The sequence below is a fragment of the Bombina bombina genome, chromosome 2 (assembly GCF_027579735.1).
Source record: "Bombina bombina isolate aBomBom1 chromosome 2, aBomBom1.pri, whole genome shotgun sequence".
NCBI lineage: Eukaryota > Metazoa > Chordata > Amphibia > Anura > Bombinatoridae > Bombina > Bombina bombina.
The window spans coordinates 712,971,527-712,989,974 of NC_069500.1; the positions used below are offsets into that span (position 1 = coordinate 712,971,527).

Consider the following 18,448-nt stretch of genomic DNA (forward strand, 5'->3'; position numbering starts at 1 on the left):
TTTTGTAAATGAGGGCAACACATTTATTTCCAGCACAACTAATATGGAATATGATATTAGATACTTCATCAACTGTGCCACAACACATGTTGTTTATCTTCTCACCTGTGAACTTTGTAAAGTAAAATACACAGGGAAAACTAAGAGGTCCCTCAAAGACAGGTTTTTGCAACATCTTAGGTCAATTGAGGATGAGGATAGTGACACTCCTATATCGAGACACTTTAAAATAAGACACAACTCAGATGTTTTCATCTCTAAAAATACAGGGCATTGATCATATCACTAGATGGAGAAGAGGAGGTAACAGAGAAACATTACTTAACAAAAAGGACATTTTTTGGATGTTTACATTACAAACTAGTGAACCTGAGGGGTTAAATATCAGACGTGGACCTGGATGTGTTCACTTAAATATCTATAATCATAGATCTAATATATTTTTTTTTAATATAGGTATTACATCCTATTCACATAGATTATTGTAGCTAATGTTTTCTGTTCTTAAAATCATTGACAATGATATTTTAAATTAATGTTCAGATGTGGCATTAATCATCCTTATTGAGATTTTGGGTTTTTCTCTTTCAGTCATGATCTTTGTTTGAAAAACAATTGTATATTATGCTGTGTTCCTCTGTATCTGAAATTTAGAGGTAAGCTATATCCTGCTGTAGTAACTAATTGTTTCTTGTAAACATTTCATATTTATTAGGAGCTATATACCAATCTATGACATTCATGTTAAAGACATTTTTGCTTATCCTCTGTTATTTGATGTGAATTAAACCGAGCTTGTTGGTCTTGTAGATGTAGATATCCAATCAGGTATTAGATCATAGTGACGTTGTGAAGAAGCACAGTCCAAAAAATTCAGCAGCACTCACCACTATGTAGAAAATTCCATTTTTATTGGGATATTTCGAAATAGAAAAGACAACGTTTCGGACCTCTAGTCCTTAGTCATGTCGTTGTGAAGAAGCTCAGCCTTAAATAGGTGGATGGGCTGATCCCCAGGTAAGCAGTGAACAAGTGCGCATGCGCACGAAACATGTCTGCATGGGGATCAGCTCACTTACCTGATTGCTAGAGTCTCTGCTGGCTTTTTCGTAGGACATCTTGTTTAATGTCCTTTTTATTGATTGGAATAAAGTCGTTTTTATTTTTATATTTTGTTGCTTGGAGAATTATTATTTGTCTACTCTTATGATCTTAGCATCATTGAACGTTAATCCAGCATTATAGAGCGCTACTTGAACTTTTTTGTATCTGATACATTGTCTTTGTTTGGGGCGTGTGTGGCAGACACGTCTGAAGTTGCAGCCTATCCTCTGGATCCTAACAGGGGGTGTGTCCCCCGCCCACTCTCCATTGTGCCGGGTCTGTACCGGACCTTCAGGAGGAGCGCACAAATACAGTGAATTGTTTATATATATGGAACGGGCTCTCTCATCTCAAAATGAGCAACAAATTCAAAACTCCGTAACCAATCCCCAACTTACATTTGTGACAACATATAATCCAGACCAATATCAGATTGCTCAAGCAGTCAAAGAGGAATGGAAAATTCTTCAGGAGTGATCCTACATTGCCATTTGCTGACTGGTTGGCACCAAGATTGGCATACCGTAGAGGCAAGAGTTTGAGAGACATGCTAATGAAGACCGATATTTCTTCAAAAAATGATAAACAAACTTGGCTGAAGAAAAAGGTGGGATGCTATAAATGCATTAGTTGTGTAACCTGTAACAGTATGCACACGGGCACGACATTTCAACATCCTGATCGTCGCAAAAGATATCAGATTAAGTATTTTTTGAAGTGCACAACCCAGTTTATCATATATCTTCTCAATTGCCCCTGCGGGAAATTCTATACTGGAAAGACAACGGACGATGCCAGAGTGAGAATGGCGAATCACCGGTCGAGCAGCGATAAATTCTGGGAAGGCAGAACATCCGGTGGCACGTCACTTCCTAGAAGCAGGACACACAGTGAGTGATCTACGGTTTAGAATCATTGACCACGTGCCAGTTTTAAGACGAGGAGGAAACAGAGCTAAGATCTTGTTACAAAAAGAAGCACGTTGGATTCATGAACTATGTACACTGGCCCCGAGAGGCCTCAACATCCAAACGGGATGGCAGAACTTCCTAAAAAGAACAGGTCTTATGAGAGTTCATTGATCTTATGAGAGCCCATTGATCTATTGATCCTGTATCTATCACCATACATTACATGGTGATGGTGAAATGAGAGTCTAAGTTTCATTCTCTAGTTGTCCTCTGTTTGTCCCATTTTGTTCTAATTTCTTGTGGTAAAGCTTAGTAGAGCTTACATGTCCTCTATTATTTGGAATGTAGTTTTTCAAATATATTGTTTTCCATATTTTTCCATTTTTTCATTAGTTTTTTATTTCAACTTATGTAAATATGAGGTGTGTTTTGTTTTTAATCTGTTTTTAGGAGAGTCACAGGTCACATATCACACACATTATGAGTTTTGTGCGTCTGATATGCCTCCTATACATGTGTTACGGTCCTGATGATATAGGGTTGTGGGATGATTAAGCGTCCATTTTTTATGGAATTCGGCTATCACATGTGGTTGAAGGCTCTTTTTGTGTTGTTGGCCACAGATAGGTGGAGATGCTTTCGGGTAGTTTTTAGATTTGGTGGTTTAGGATACATAACTGCCACAGGGGTATTGTATGGCTTACACACTAGTAGTATGGACATGGTGGGTGCAGGTTCCAATCTTGAGTCACCCATTGGGATTTCTGATTACTCGTTATGGGGTCACATTTTTCTTTTTCTTTTGTCACTGTGGTTATAATTTTTGCTGATCGTGTCTGCCCTTCTGTTTGGAGGGTACAGAGATGTTGTGTTTGTCTGATGGTGGTTGCTGTTCCCTTTATAAGTATTATTGCTTTATACGTTTTGTATTATATATTATGGCATGAAATGTGGCAGGGATTGTTTATTCATGTATATGTGTTTTTTCGATATGTTTTTTGTTTAGTTTTCGATCATGGGTCAGCTCGAGCGACTGTAACACAGGTGTGTGGTCCCATACCTGGACATTGTAGATGCACTTTTCTATATTGGTGAGCGATTGTTCCTTTTTACTTCTTGCTGTTATTCCCACAACTCTATTGCGATGGCCAGGTAGGCGCCTTTGGACCCCTTATATTTTGCTATATATAGAACATAACGTGATCTCGATTGGGGGTTGGTGTTTATGCTTGGGTTGCTATGGCAACAAGGTAGTCTGATGGGCAGTGGTTTGCTATGGTGTTACGGCGATGATCTTGGTTTTTGTTTGAGAGCATTATTTTTGGTAAGATGATGAGGCGGTACGATCGTGGGCACTACAACTATTGACGGTATTTGGGCGATGTGATTTAGCTCGGTTACCACTGTACGTGGTTGTTGAGATTGGTTGCCAGGACAACCGCCGGAGCTTGTATGCGTCGCGGCGTGACGTTTGTGTATTATTGAGTTTGACAGATGGGGTAAGGTTGCGATATACGGAAATGTTTACTTGGGTCACCAAGGCAACCGTTCATATTGCTGCTGTGAGTGACGGCTTGACGTATTTATCTGCGTCTAGTTAGCCAATTAGAATGCTTGTTGTCTCCAGAATGATTGACCAATAATATGGAACAAGGCGTGTCTACCGATGACAAATCTGCCTGACCTATCAAATAACGGGGGTATGTCATTTCCCACCTATCAGGCACTTTGTTGTTTTTACTTTTATGAGATGTCCGATATAGAATTTTTATTAGTTTCAGTAGATTGGTCATGTTTTAGGGGCTATCAGACATATTTGTAGTTTGTTCACATAAGATCACGCATAAGTTTATATACATTTACATATTTAAAACCTTATTCACTATATCTTTCCCTAATTATAGGGACCTATGCTTGTTTTGCACACGGCTCAACTTTTGCACACGGCACATTCTTATTGGCAGTTCACCCAGGGGAGTGTTGTATGGGTCTATAAATGTTTTTTTTTTTTTCACTTGTTGTTTGTCAGAGGAAGGGACGCTGTTGGTCCCGAAACATCACAATAAATATTATTTGATGTAAATTGCTGTCTACAGTCCAGTGAGTGCTTTCTACTTTTGCTTTTATATATATATATATATATATATATATATATATATATATATATATATATATATATATATATATATATATATATTTTGCATACGAAGAGAGAAGCGCTCTACCAGGAACGAACAACAGCTCAGTGGCTTGTTCTATGGCGATTTACCACCCGGAAGCAGCCTCTTTTAGACCAGTGTGCTTTTCACAGAAGAAAACTTTCCTGAAGTATATCAGTCTGATCCTGCCAAGTAAGGTCAGTCCAGCCCCGAAATACCAGGCAATTCTCCTCTGAACAAGGAACATGACAACCCCAGACGATCGTTTCGGCCTCCTATGGGCCTCGTCAGTGAGGTGCAGCCACATTCCTCTAAGCACACTGGGCAAGGAGTCCACGTCTGGTTTCCCCCATCACCCATAGGGAGACTTCCCCAGGGTCATAATAATTTGCATACGAAGAGAGAAGCGCTCTACCAGGAACGAACAACAGCTCAGTGGCTTGTTCTATGGCGATTTACCACCCGGAAGCAGCCTCTTTTAGACCAGTGTGCTTTTCACAGAAGAAAACTTTCCTGAAGTATATCAGTCTGATCCTGCCAAGTAAGGTCAGTCCAGCCCCGAAATACCAGGCAATTCTCCTCTGAACAAGGAACATGACAACCCCAGACGATCGTTTCGGCCTCCTATGGGCCTCGTCAGTGAGGTGCAGCCACATTCCTCTAAGCACACTGGGCAAGGAGTCCACGTCTGGTTTCCCCCATCACCCATAGGGAGACTTCCCCAGGGTCATAATAATTTGCATACGAAGAGAGAAGCGCTCTACCAGGAACGAACAACAGCTCAGTGGCTTGTTCTATGGCGATTTACCACCCGGAAGCAGCCTCTTTTAGACCAGTGTGCTTTTCACAGAAGAAAACTTTCCTGAAGTATATCAGTCTGATCCTGCCAAGTAAGGTCAGTCCAGCCCCGAAATACCAGGCAATTCTCCTCTGAACAAGGAACATGACAACCCCAGACGATCGTTTCGGCCTCCTATGGGCCTCGTCAGTGAGGTGCAGCCACATTCCTCTAAGCACACTGGGCAAGGAGTCCACGTCTGGTTTCCCCCATCACCCATAGGGAGACTTCCCCAGGGTCATAATAATTTGCATACGAAGAGAGAAGCGCTCTACCAGGAACGAACAACAGCTCAGTGGCTTGTTCTATGGCGATTTACCACCCGGAAGCAGCCTCTTTTAGACCAGTGTGCTTTTCACAGAAGAAAACTTTCCTGAAGTATATCAGTCTGATCCTGCCAAGTAAGGTCAGTCCAGCCCCGAAATACCAGGCAATATATATATATATATGAATGAGACAATGAAAAATTGACAATATAAATGTGTGAAGCGAGTCTTGAGAAAGGCCTATCACGGGCCGAAACGCGTTGACCTACGGGTAAGCACCACTCTTTATCATTTTTTATAACTGGACATATTACACTATTTGATTATCCTTCACAGGGACATTCAAGGATTATGAAAACAACATGATAATGGAACACTAAGGTGACACCTAGGATCTCCTGAGGATTCTCTTCATCAAATACACAAGATTTTTCATTCATTTTCATTATTGGATAATATATTATACATTGATTTTTTCCATCACTGTGGGATTACAATTAATGCAACTGGATTTCATGTACTGTCAAACGTTTTAGCACATTTTTTCATTTTATGTGGCACGCTTTCCAAAAAATTTGGGGGTTCAAATGGGCAAATGTGTGGGGAATCTCAATTTATACACATTTTTTCTTTTTAAAAATAAATAAAACTTTGTTATTTTTTTAAAAAGGCACAGTCTACTTTTTTATTGTTTAATAAGATAGACAATCCCTTTGTTGCCCATTCCCAAATTTTACATAACCAACACCGTTATATTAATACAAAGTAATCACACAGGGAAAAAAAAGTGTATCTAAGCCCCTGCAGACTGCCCCTTATCGCAGTGCTTTTTACAAACTTACATTTTAGCCAATCAGCCCTGACTCATGCATAACTCCATGAGAGTGAGCACAATGTTTATCTAAAAAGCAAATATGAACTAGCACAGTCTAGCTGTGAAAAGCTAATAAAATGCACTGAGATAAGAGGCGGCCTTCAAGGGCTTAGAAATCAGCCTATGAGCCTACCAATGTTTAGCTTTCAACAAAGAAAACAAAGCAAATTTGATGATAAAAGTAAATTGGAAAATTGTTTGAAATTGCATGCCCTATCTGAATCATGAAAGTTTAATTTTGACTAAGTATTTTGATTTCTTAAAGTTACAGTAAATGGATAGGAAAGTCAAAATTACACTTGCCTGGTTTATATAGAGCATGTAATTTTAAGATAATTTTAAATTCACTTATATTTTCAAATGTGCTTCGTTCTCTTAGTATCCCTTGGTGAAAAAGAATACGCACATATACACCAGTGGTAGCTGCTGCTAATTGGTGCCTGCACACATTTGTACCTTATGATTGGCTAACTAGATGTGTTCAGCTAGCTACCAGTAGTGCAATGCTGTTCCTTCAGCAAAGGATACCAAGATAATGAGGCAAATTTGATAATAGAAGTACAATGGAAAGTTGTTTATTGTATGTTCTATCTGAATATAAAAGAAAGTTTTTGGGTTTACTATCCCTTTAAGGAGTACTTACTAATGTTATTGGAATTTGTGCATGTTCTGGGATCTGAGGTCATAGCAAATGTTCTAATATGTTGCTTGCATATAACTGAGTTAAACGTAAACTGTTAAAGTCAGCTTATAGCAGAAATGCACTAATGTGATATAGCTGAACACATATGGTGAGCCAATAACAAGAGGCATATGTGTGAACTAGTGTAGCCACCAATCACCAGCTAAATCCCAGTAGCGCTTTGCTGATCCTGAGCCAACCTAGCTAGTTATGCTTTTCAGCCAAAGATACAAAAAGAACAAAGTACAATTCTTAATAGGAGCAAATAGTGAGGGCCTGATTTGATGGTGAAGTGATAGATCACTACTATCATTTACATTTTTTTGTGGGGACCCTTCTCTTTCACATTAGGGGTCAAATTGCAAGGAACAAGAGTGTTTCATTGCTTTAAATTTGGAGCATGATGGGTAAAAAAAAATTTCTGCATTGATCATGTACTATGGGGATTCAGTTGACCCCTCATTTGAAAGAGGGGACTCCCTTCATGCTTTCATGAATTAATTTTTGGCTAAGATACAGTACAATTCAGATCTATGAGTCAATGATCGATGAGTTAAAGTGAAAGTCAATCCTAGCGTTTTACAAATGCTAGGATTGACCATTGAAACAAATAAAGGGGACTTTCATTCATGAAGTATAAGATACTTTATGTAGAAAGCTCATTTATTTGTTTCAATTGATCAGCGTTTTTACCTGGTACAGCAGCCCACGGTTAAAAAAAAAATTTGGGCTAAGAGGTGACATTTTCACCTCTTAGTCAATAGCCGTGCAGTAAATCCGGCTCCCATGGGCGTGAAGCTGGATTTACAGCACAGCTATTGGCTAAGAGGTGAAAACGTCACCTCTAAGCAAAAAAATGTTTTAGCCGTGGGCTGCTGTAGGAGCTAAAAACGCTGATCAATTGAAACAAATAAATGAGCTCTCTACATAAAGTATCTTATACTTCATGAATGAAAGTCCCCTTTATTTGTTTCAATAGTCAATCCTAGCGTTTGTACAACGCTAGGATTGACTTTCACTTTAAAGGATCATTAAAGGGACACTGTACCCAAAATTTTTCTTTCATGATTCAGATTGAGCATGAAAATTTTAAGCAACTTTCTAATTTACTCCTATTATCAAATTTTCTTCATTCTCATGGTATCTTTATTTGAAATGCAAGGATGTAAGTTTAGATGCCGGCCCATTTTTGGTGAACAACCTGGGTTGTCCTTGCTGATTGGTGGATAAATCCATCCACCAATAAAAAAGTGCTGTCCAGAGTACTGAAACCAAAAAAAAAGCTTAGATCCCTTCTTTTTCAAATAATAATAGCAAGAGAACGAAGAAAAATTGACAATAGGAGTAAATTAGAAAGTTGCTTAAAATTGCATGCTCTTTCTGAATTACAAAAGAAAAAAATTGGGTACAGTGTCCCTTTAAACAACGCATACGGGGGGGCGGAGCCGGGAGCTTCATAGAGATGGAGGTGTAGGTTTGGAGCTCCGCAAAACACTGCTCATCAAACAGTTGCAAAGGGCATAAATTTATTTGCTACTGCTCTGAAAACCTAAGGGAAGAGGTAATGAAGGAAAGGTGAACCCAAAAACTTAAGACCGGGAACCGAGCTGCACATTGAACGCTGTGAAACTTGAGGAGCAAAGTATGAAGCGTTAGCTAGGCGGAGTGATCCGCCATCTTGCCCACGCGGTCAGCAACTACTCAGAAGCAAAGACTTCAAGCCGCATACACGGCACCCAGAACACACTCACCACATAAACGTGGAGATCGGACCAAGAAGAAACTGAATGACCGATAGGGTAAGAGAAAGGAGCGGTGGTTATTAACTTTGGGAGCGCGGTCACGGACCGCCCCAGAACAAGCAATTATAAATAAATGGCGTAGTGCCGCGTACACACAGCAGACACCACATGCTTATGGGAGAGGTTGCTAAAGAGAGACATAAAACTGGGGAGCCACTTGGGTGCTGCAACAGTATTAATGCAAGTGAATTAGGAGATGGAAGAATGGCATAATAGAGGAACTCCTTTACATGACACCTAAGTCCCCGCTCAAAGGCAGAGAATTAAGCGACCTATTTACTGACATATGCAGCAAATCTATGGGTGGATGTGTCAATGCTGCGACACAGAAACATAGTTAACTCCAAAGCAAAAGACTATCTACTCAAACACTAATAGGTGACCTGCTGCAGTAGGATACGATATAGCTGCCCCTTCACAGCTTGCCAAATATATACATATCCTTAGAAGCTATCTTTATAAAACAAGAGATTAATGTATTTAATAAGAAACCGCTTTGAGGCTGAAGATATGACAGCAAGCACGATGCATGAGATGCAATGCTAACAGGCGCAAGATCCCAGGTCCCATTAAACACAACGATGCTACATCCTAACAAGTATAATAACTATGTATAATCTGTATGCTGCAGAATAGCCTGCCTTAACAACAAATTCCTACATAGCGATCAATCTATCCAAGGAAACTAAGGATACAAAAGGCATACACCTTGCTTAAGATTCACAGGTTTACATCACTTAAATCACAAAAAAAAGAGACTATAAACGCTGACGCTCATCTGTCAACTAATAACTTACCACCGCACCGGGTGACATATATTAGTCAATATGACAGCTAGAAAGCACACTAAATCCTCTCAAGGACTTAAAACTCCAACAGCAACTATGTTTTTTAAACCAGTAAAAGAGAAGGCTATAGAGGCAATCAATAGCGAAGCAGATGAAGAGGTGGATTCTGATACAGACTCACAAATCCAGGTAGATGATTCTACCCCCGCTACAAAAGCTGACCTCAAGACACTGGTATCAAAGCAAGATATCAACCAGAACTTTGACAAGTTATGGGAAAAAATCGACACATTTCAAAGCACTATAACCAACAGTCTAGCAGAAATTAAGCAAGATGTTATAGACCTAGGCTCTAGAGTGGCGATCCTAGAAGACGCTGACACCTCAGTAACAGAAGATCTCTCTAACTTCAAGCAGCAACTTACTGCACAACAACAAGAGGTTATGGAAATGCAAGACAAACTAGAAGATCTTGAAAATAGAAGCCGAAGATGTAACCTAAGGCTGAAAGGAATACCTGAATCTGTAACAGCAGAAGAATTACATATCTATCTACATCAGCTCTTCCAAGCCATAACAGGAGAAGGAGGCGACGAGAAATTCCAAATGGAAAGAGCACACAGAGCACTTCGTGCCAAACCAAAAGAGGAAGCCCCACCTAGAGACGTCGTGGTCAAGTTTTTTAGATTCCCAGAAAAAGAGGAGATCCTGACAGCAGCACGGAAAAATCCCACATTCAAATTCCAAGGTTCGGTGATCCAGTTCTACCAGGACCTCTGTCTCAAGACGCTGCAGAGAAGAAGCGGTTTGAAACCTCTCACCACTATCCTGAGGAAACATCAAATCAGATATAGATGGGGATTCCCCTTTAATCTATACATCATACATAATGGCAGACCTCTAAGTCTTAGAGAACCGGACGAGATTCCAGCAATTTGTAGCAAACTACACTTGGAGATCCCAGATCTACCGCAAAGCAACCATGATGAAGATACCGAGCAGCAGACATCTAGACACAACCAACTACAAAAACCAAAATGGACAAAAGTCACGAAGAAGAAAACCAAAACATGACATTTTTATCCAATACAAGCTCGGAGATTCCAGGGTCTGGATTGAAGCAGTATGTCCCACCAAACACCTTGTGGAGACATAAGTAATCAAGGTTTAGTATCACACCCCTAGACAAAGGCTGACGGGGGTGGGAACTGTCAGTAATATGTTCAAATTAACTCTGACTATTAATCGTGCCCAAATCTACCACTTTGGCAGTGGGAGTACAAAATATTCAGAAAATGTTTGAAGTAATAGGGGGGAGGGGGGGGGAGATCATAGTTTTGTTAATTTTCTATGTTTATCTTCTACATATAGTTACCCAATGTAGGAGTCATTTGTTATTTATTGTTTTTAATGTTGCCACTCGATATTTCACAGTTGATACGCTGCAAACTAAATGTAACTTGCCTAATAATGATGTTGTCTTTGTTTTCCTACATTGCTTGCCCCGCTTTGGCGAAACCACCCTTCTTGAGTTATCCGGGGATAATGCTTGTGAATGTGGAAGAGGCGGATCCGGGGGGGAGAGCCCCAAACACCAAATTGTAAGTAATGACTAGTGATATTCGCTTAATTTCACATAATGTTAGAGGCCTTAACACAGACCTTAAAAGACGGACAGCACTGTCGCAATACCTGAGATTAAACGCTAAGCTCATTTTCTTGCAGGAAACACACTTCACCAAAGAGGTGGTTCCAAAATACTGGTCAAGACACTTCACACAACACTACCATTCAACATCAGACAAAAAAAAGAGAGGGGTGTCGATACTGATACATCAATCCATGGGATTTATGGCGGAGGAGACAATTAGAGACCCAGAAGGGAGGTACCTGATAGTAAGAGGAAGACAACGAGACAAGCAAATTATTCTATGCAACATATATGCACCTAACGAGACACAGATATCTTTTTTTGCACACATATCTCATCTACTGACCCAATGGTCACAAGCCAGGATACTTCTAGGAGGCGATTTTAATATATCAATGTACCCATACCAAAATACTGAACAGACTAAATTGACACACAAACAACTAAGACATAATTCCATGATTAAGAAAATAAAGGAGATTTTTTTATCCCACAATATTATAGATTCATGGGATACCCTATATGGTAAAACATCTGACTATACCTACTATTCTCACGCACACAAAAAATACTCCAAATTAGACTATGTTTATGTAAGCCAAAACCTGATACCAGACTTGACATCTTCCACCATACACGCCTGTGCTTGGTCAGATCACTCCATAGTCCAAATTCACATTAAAGACACCTATCATGTTAGTGCGACACGTTCATGGAACTATGACCCTATGATATTGCAAAAACCAGGCACACACGAATCTATCTTACAGAACATGTCAGAATATTGGACAATGAACGAGGGAACCACAGCTAACCCTATCAACACATGGGCGGCACACAAACCCTTCATTAGAGGATTGCTAATCAAAGAAAAAGCGGCCCTAAACAAGATTAATAGAAAGCAAATAGATTTACTACAAACTCAAATAGATACCCTTACTAAAACTCACCAACAGAACCTGTCAGCCACAGTATTCCAAGAACTACAAACCAAAAGACTAGAATTATCAGAGATTATGAACAGGGCATCTCTCAGAGCAGCTCATAGATTGAAATCACAGTACTTTATTTATTCCAATAAACCTGATAAGTACTTAGCCCACAAACTCAGGGAACAGACAAAATCATTTTCCATACCAGTTCTACAGACACAAGACGGAACTAATACCTCTAACCCACAAGTAATAGCGGATACTTTTGCACAATACTACGCAGGTCTTTATGACGGAGAAAAAACAAATAAAACTAACCAAACCAAACTGTTACTGCACAAATTTTTAGACGACGCTAATTTAAGTCCAATAGACGAAGCCACCCGAGACGAATTAAATGCAGAGGTGTCGACCAGGGAGGTCCTTTTAGCTATTAAAGAACTTAAGCCTGGAAAGGCAGCAGGTCCGGATGGTTTCCCAGGGGAATATTATAAACTTTTCAAATCTACTTTAATCCCGCATGTTGTAACTTTTTGTAATGATATTCTACAAGGTAAAACAATCCCAAAAGAAATTCTGCAAGCAAAAATAGTAGTGATCCCTAAGCCGGGGAGGAATCCCAAATTATGTCAGAGCTATAGACCTATATCACTAATCAATCAGGATATCAAGATCTTTACTAAAATTTTAGCAAACAGGCTTAAACTACATTTACCAACTTTGATCCATCCGGACCAGGTAGGATTTATCTCAGGTAGAGAGGCCCCCGACAATATCAGACGCACGATCTCCCTGGTCGACTACCTAACTAGGACACGAACGCCTTCTCTGGTCCTGTCATTGGACGCGGAGAAGGCGTTCGACAGAATAGATTGGGATTTTATGTTTGAAGTGCTACACAGGTTAGGGTTTAATGGCTCATTTGTTCAAGCTATTAGAAGTATATACTCATATCCCACAGCTTACATCCGAGCGGCAGGTTATCAGTCTAGGGGAATTGATATTCGTAACGGTACAAGACAAGGGTGTCCCTTGTCGCCGCTTTTATTTGCTATCTGTATTGAACCATTGGCAGCGATGATTAGATTAACTCCAGAGATACATGGAGTTCTGATAGGTAGAGAGGAATTCAAATTATCTTTATTCGCAGATGATATCCTTCTCACCCTGTCCAATCCAATGACATCCTTACCCCACCTATACCGAGTCCTAAAGGACTATGCTGACATATCAGGGTATAAGATCAACCAAGAGAAATGTGAAGCGATTCCTATCGCTCTCCCTCTCCACACTAGAAAGCTCCTTGAAATTAATTTTTCGTTCGAATGGGCCAAGGAAGCAATAAAATATCTAGGAATCCGGTTATCTAACGCTATTCCAGACCTCTACAAACTAAATTATCCAAAAAGACCAAGAAGACTCTCACTAGATTGTGGATATCTCCTGAAGGTATGCACAAGTAAGCACTCTTAGCCTAGACTTTTGAGGCGGTTTTTCCAGACCGGGAAAAAAATAAAATATAACTTTTATTATACATTGCACTTAAAATAAGGGTAACACACACTTTAAAATCGACACTAGCACTATCCTGCAATTGGACTGTATATCTTATTTTGGGTGGAGAATTATAATATCAGTGGCCTATAGTGCTTTTCTGAATTCCCCCAAAATACTGTAATCTTGAATATGTTATACTTAGAAGAAAAGAGTCCCCCAACACTGTGTATGTTAGGTGATCCTCTACTATGCTCTCTTTATAGGAATGTTTGGGTACCCTAGTAATCCTTATGTATATAATGTCATCCAGGAATGGTTTTAAATAAACTCCCTATTCCTGGATGACATTATATACATAAGGATTACTAGGGTACCCAAACATTCCTATAAAGAGAGCATAGTAGAGGATCACCTAACATACACAGTGTTGGGGGACTCTTTTCTTCTAAGTATAACATATTCAAGATTACAGTATTTTGGGGGAATTCAGAAAAGCACTATAGGCCACTGATATTATAATTCTCCACCCAAAATAAGATATACAGTCCAATTGCAGGATAGTGCTAGTGTCGATTTTAAAGTGTGTGTTACCCTTATTTTAAGTGCAATGTATAATAAAAGTTATATTTTATTTTTTTCCCGGTCTGGAAAAACCGCCTCAAAAGTCTAGGCTAAGAGTGCTTACTTGTGCATACCTTCAGGAGATATCCACAATCTAGTGAGAGTCTTCTTGGTCTTTTTGGAGTATTTATTTTTATGCATTTAGCACCATTCCCTATATAATATAAATCTTATAAACCAATAAACATTAAGTTTGGAATTATATAATACTAGGGAAATAGCCCTTGTGGTGCCTTTGTTCGTGGGTTGAAACAAACTAAATTATGTCCCACTATATAAATCTATTCGAAAAGAGATCAACAAGTGGAGAACTGGGGGTTTCTCTTGGTACGGACGTCTATCTACTGTTAAAATGAACGTCCTCCCGAGGTTACTATATTTATTCAGGGCCCTACCGATTAAGATTCCCATACCAGAACTCAATAAACTCCAAGTAGACTTGATTAAATTTATAAGAGGGAACAAAAAAGCTAGGATACCATCACAAATACTACAGCAACATAGACAACTAGGAGGGGTAGGGGTACCCAACTTGCTTAATTACTATCAAGCGGCGAGATTAGCACAAACAACACTGCTGGGCAATCCACAAACAGATCTGGTATGGGTGAAAGTAGAGTCCAAGATAGCAGAATATAACCACTCAGACGATATACTTTGGGGACGTTCAGGGGACAGACTTGGGTTGGATGGGGTTTCGAAACCTACAGGTGAGATGATGTCCATGTGGCACTCAGTGACCACTGCCCTAAAATTATTCCCACAAGATTCACTGTTGAGACCTCTGCGAACTCTATTAGATAGAGACTCTCATAAACTGATCAATAAATGGGTGAACAAAGGACTCTATAGGGTAGCAGACTTTCTACACAAGGGTAAAATAGCCACACACCATCAGTTACAAGACAAACTATTACCAGAAAAATTGCCATGGTTTCTATACCTACAAATAGCATCAGCTATTAATAAATATCTACCTCAACAATCTAGACAGACGTTGACGACACTAGAAAAGCTAAGTGGCTCTGGATCCCGACTTAAAAAACTAATCTCCACTATATACATCTCACTGCAAGAAGCTAAACACACTGACAAATCCCCACTAATGGAGAAATGGGACAGAGATACTAACGCTACACATTCCAAAGAGGACTGGACAGAGATTTTTTATAAGTCAGGCAAAGGTATGATCAGTGCGGACTTTAAAGAAAACTGTATTAAAACTACTTTTCGATGGTACCTTACCCCGATAATCACATCACATTACACTCAAAATGGTAGCAAAAATTGCTATAGAGGCTGCAACGAGATAGGGACGTATAGTCATATGTGGTGGGATTGCCCACACGTTCAGCAAATTTGGTCTAAACTATCCCAACTATTGAGCGAGGTGCTCTCCGAAAACATCACCCTAACAATAACTCAAGCTTTGCTGAATGAACATATCACACCTTTTAACTCAGCCACAAACACATTCATACACACTTTATGCACTGCCACTAGGATCTGTGTGGCCCGATACTGGAAGGTGGGGGTGCCTTCCTGGGGGGAGGTACTGGAGAAAATCAAGATAACATACTCACTCTCTGAATCAGCATCACTGATACAAGCCAATCATGACCAATTCTTAAAAGTCTGGAATTACTGGATATTAGGGGGACACTGATTAAGCACATCTGGAGAATTTGACTAAGACACAACTTTGAGTTCAAGACAGGACGGGATACGTTTAGAGAATCAAAAGGCGACAGTGGAGGGTAGGGATTTATGCAGGCCAACCACAGACGGGGCTCTCTCTTCCCGGATCGGCGTCTGAAGCAAGACTGAAGCAGGCAAGTAGATGTTTAATACTTTATCGAGTGGGGGGGATGTTGATTTATAGTTTATTGTTATACAATAAGAGGGTAATAGATATTGGGAAATGTTTTAATAGAACGCAGTTGAGTGGAGCGGGGACTGAAGGGTTGCAATGTATATTTTCACTGCCCACAGAAATTGGTGATGTGCCTCACCCTTTGGTCTCTGTAGCTCTTACCGATTGTATGATTAATCACACTGTTTGATAAATCTCTCCATGCTCAATCAAAAGCGTTTGGACATTCCACAGTTTTTCTGGTTCAGCAAGCCAACCTGTGGCAACCTACTATGAACTTTTACCTAATGGACCCTCACCAGAGAAATAGAGGGAAGAGTTGGAGAATTACAAATAGGACAAATTATGCAATATGTGTTGTATCTATTATTCTTTGTTTATTTTATTTTTACAATAAAAATCATTTCAACTAAACAACGCATACAATGTTTCATAATTGCAAATGAAACATTATTGCAATATGCATTCATTATTTATTTGCAGCCTTTTGTTGTAAAATACATCTAACAAATGTGTTTGTTTTACTTTCTCCCAGGGAGGCTTGGGTAAATACTTTAAAGTGATTGTAAAGTTTGAAGAATTACTGCTCAGTATCTAAAAATACTCTTAAAAACAGGAGCACTTTAATTCATTACACTTTAGAAACACTGTTTGTTTTTTTAAACTTACCACTTTGTTAGGGTAAACAAACCGCTGACCCTCTGCCCGCTTCTCCGACTGTATTTAGCATAGCAATGACAAATCCTCTTCCTCCAAACTTTGCATGCCCCATGAGCTGGATGCCAATGGGGGCACACAACGATTGTAGGAAGCCGGATTTATCATTGATCTGCAAAATACAGGAGAAGCGGGTGGCAGATCAGCGGTCTGTTTACCATAACAAAATGGTAAGTATTTTAGAGAGAACAAAAAAAAGCATGTTTGTAAAGTTTAATGAATTAAAGTGCCCCTGTTTTTAAGAGTATTTTTAGATACTGGGCTTTAATTCTTTATACTTTACAATCACTTTAAGGCAATTTATGCAAGCTATTGTTTAGTTTCCCCTCCCTCCATAAGCTTCTATGGTGTCACATGCTTTTAAAAAGGTAGATTATCAGTAGGGAAATCATTATTTGTAATAGTAACCAAGTTGAATCAGTGGTAAACCACCTTAAGGGAATACAGGAGTGTAGGCTACCCCAGTCTGCAAATGTGCAATTAGTTTGTGCTAAATATTATATTATTTTGTGATTCGTTAGCAGGGGTTCTTTTGTTCTGGGGGACAGAGAAATCAGTGCAAAGAATAAACATAAAACAATATACTTATTTTACAAAATAAAGCTGCCTTTTTGGGTATGGGGCTTTAAACACATAGAGGTGCAGGATCACTAGTCCCAAACATTGTTGATAGAGTTATAGCTGAGACAGCAGAGTCAATAAAAAATATAAATTAAAGGTCTATCTGCATAAAGACAACTACAGTTAAAGCAATCTCCATCTTATTAACAAATAAAAATGGTTACAGCTGTTGTGTACAGTCTGTTGCCTTGACAAGGTTGCACAATTTTCTAAGTGCTTCAACTGAGACTGTAGCCTACATAAAATACTAATTAAAAAAAAAGTATTTAGACAAACTGTTCAAATCTTTATGGCATGCTATGAAGTAGGTTCACTAGAATGTTAGATGTTTCTATAAATCTTTGTAAAGTAGATTAAAAGGATAACATAACAGAGAGCTTTGTCTCAACATAAATCTCTTCACAATCTTAGTAAATATTGCACAGCATAGAAGAACAGTTTGTTATCTTCATGTCACATGGTTATGCTTTACAGAGTGTGATATTGGCACTAATGATTTGTGTCATGCAGAGCTTGCAGCAGGTCTCAATTATAGATCATCACGCAAGTAATGTCACGTTGAGCTGCACCATATGCAGCTACACATAAAAAGTGCCAGCCGCTAGGGCAGGTCTGGATACTGCTCCAGTCACTACAGCACACAAGCTGACAGCCCTGCCTAACATGACTGACAGGTGTGCCGCTCACCTTCCTCAACGGCTCCATCGTATTCCCACCTTCTGCATGCATGCGAGTGGCAGAACACTTATTGCTCCGCAACTCCCATTCATAAATTTCATGAACCTTGGTATTTTCCGCCTCAAACCAGTGACAGCTACCGAAGGGACAAGGGGAGGACAGGGAGTTACCATCCAATCACTTCCGGGCCGGCCTCAAGCATCCGCGCATGCGCCTATCATAGCCAATAGTAGAGACAGTAATGCGCATTAGCGCACGCGCAAAGTGCCGAGGGACGCTCACCTTCAATATTCCACCTATAATGGGCATGCGTGTGTCCGCTTGTTTGTAACCAATCACAGTGCTCAATTTCAATTCTCGCCACCTGTCGTGTACAGTGTGCTTGCGCGTGACTTTCAGCTAGAGTAGACAGTACACTCCAGCTGTGAAGAGAC

The 18,448-nt window shown here is 39.7% G+C and overlaps 1 protein-coding gene across 2 annotated transcripts in view; it reads right to left on the reverse strand.

The window, feature by feature from the left end:
- The window catches only part of SLC25A51 (solute carrier family 25 member 51), a 31,352-nt gene extending 13,157 nt beyond the window's left edge, over positions 1 to 18,195 (reverse strand). Inside the window, exon 1 of one of the 2 annotated variants that reach the window (XM_053702709.1) lies at positions 18,024 to 18,195. The gene's annotated coding sequence lies outside the window, so the exon portion shown is untranslated. The remainder of the gene's footprint in view (positions 1 to 18,023) is intronic. The other variant, XM_053702710.1, reaches the window with a different exon arrangement.
- Positions 18,196 to 18,448: the final 253 nt, after the last annotated feature.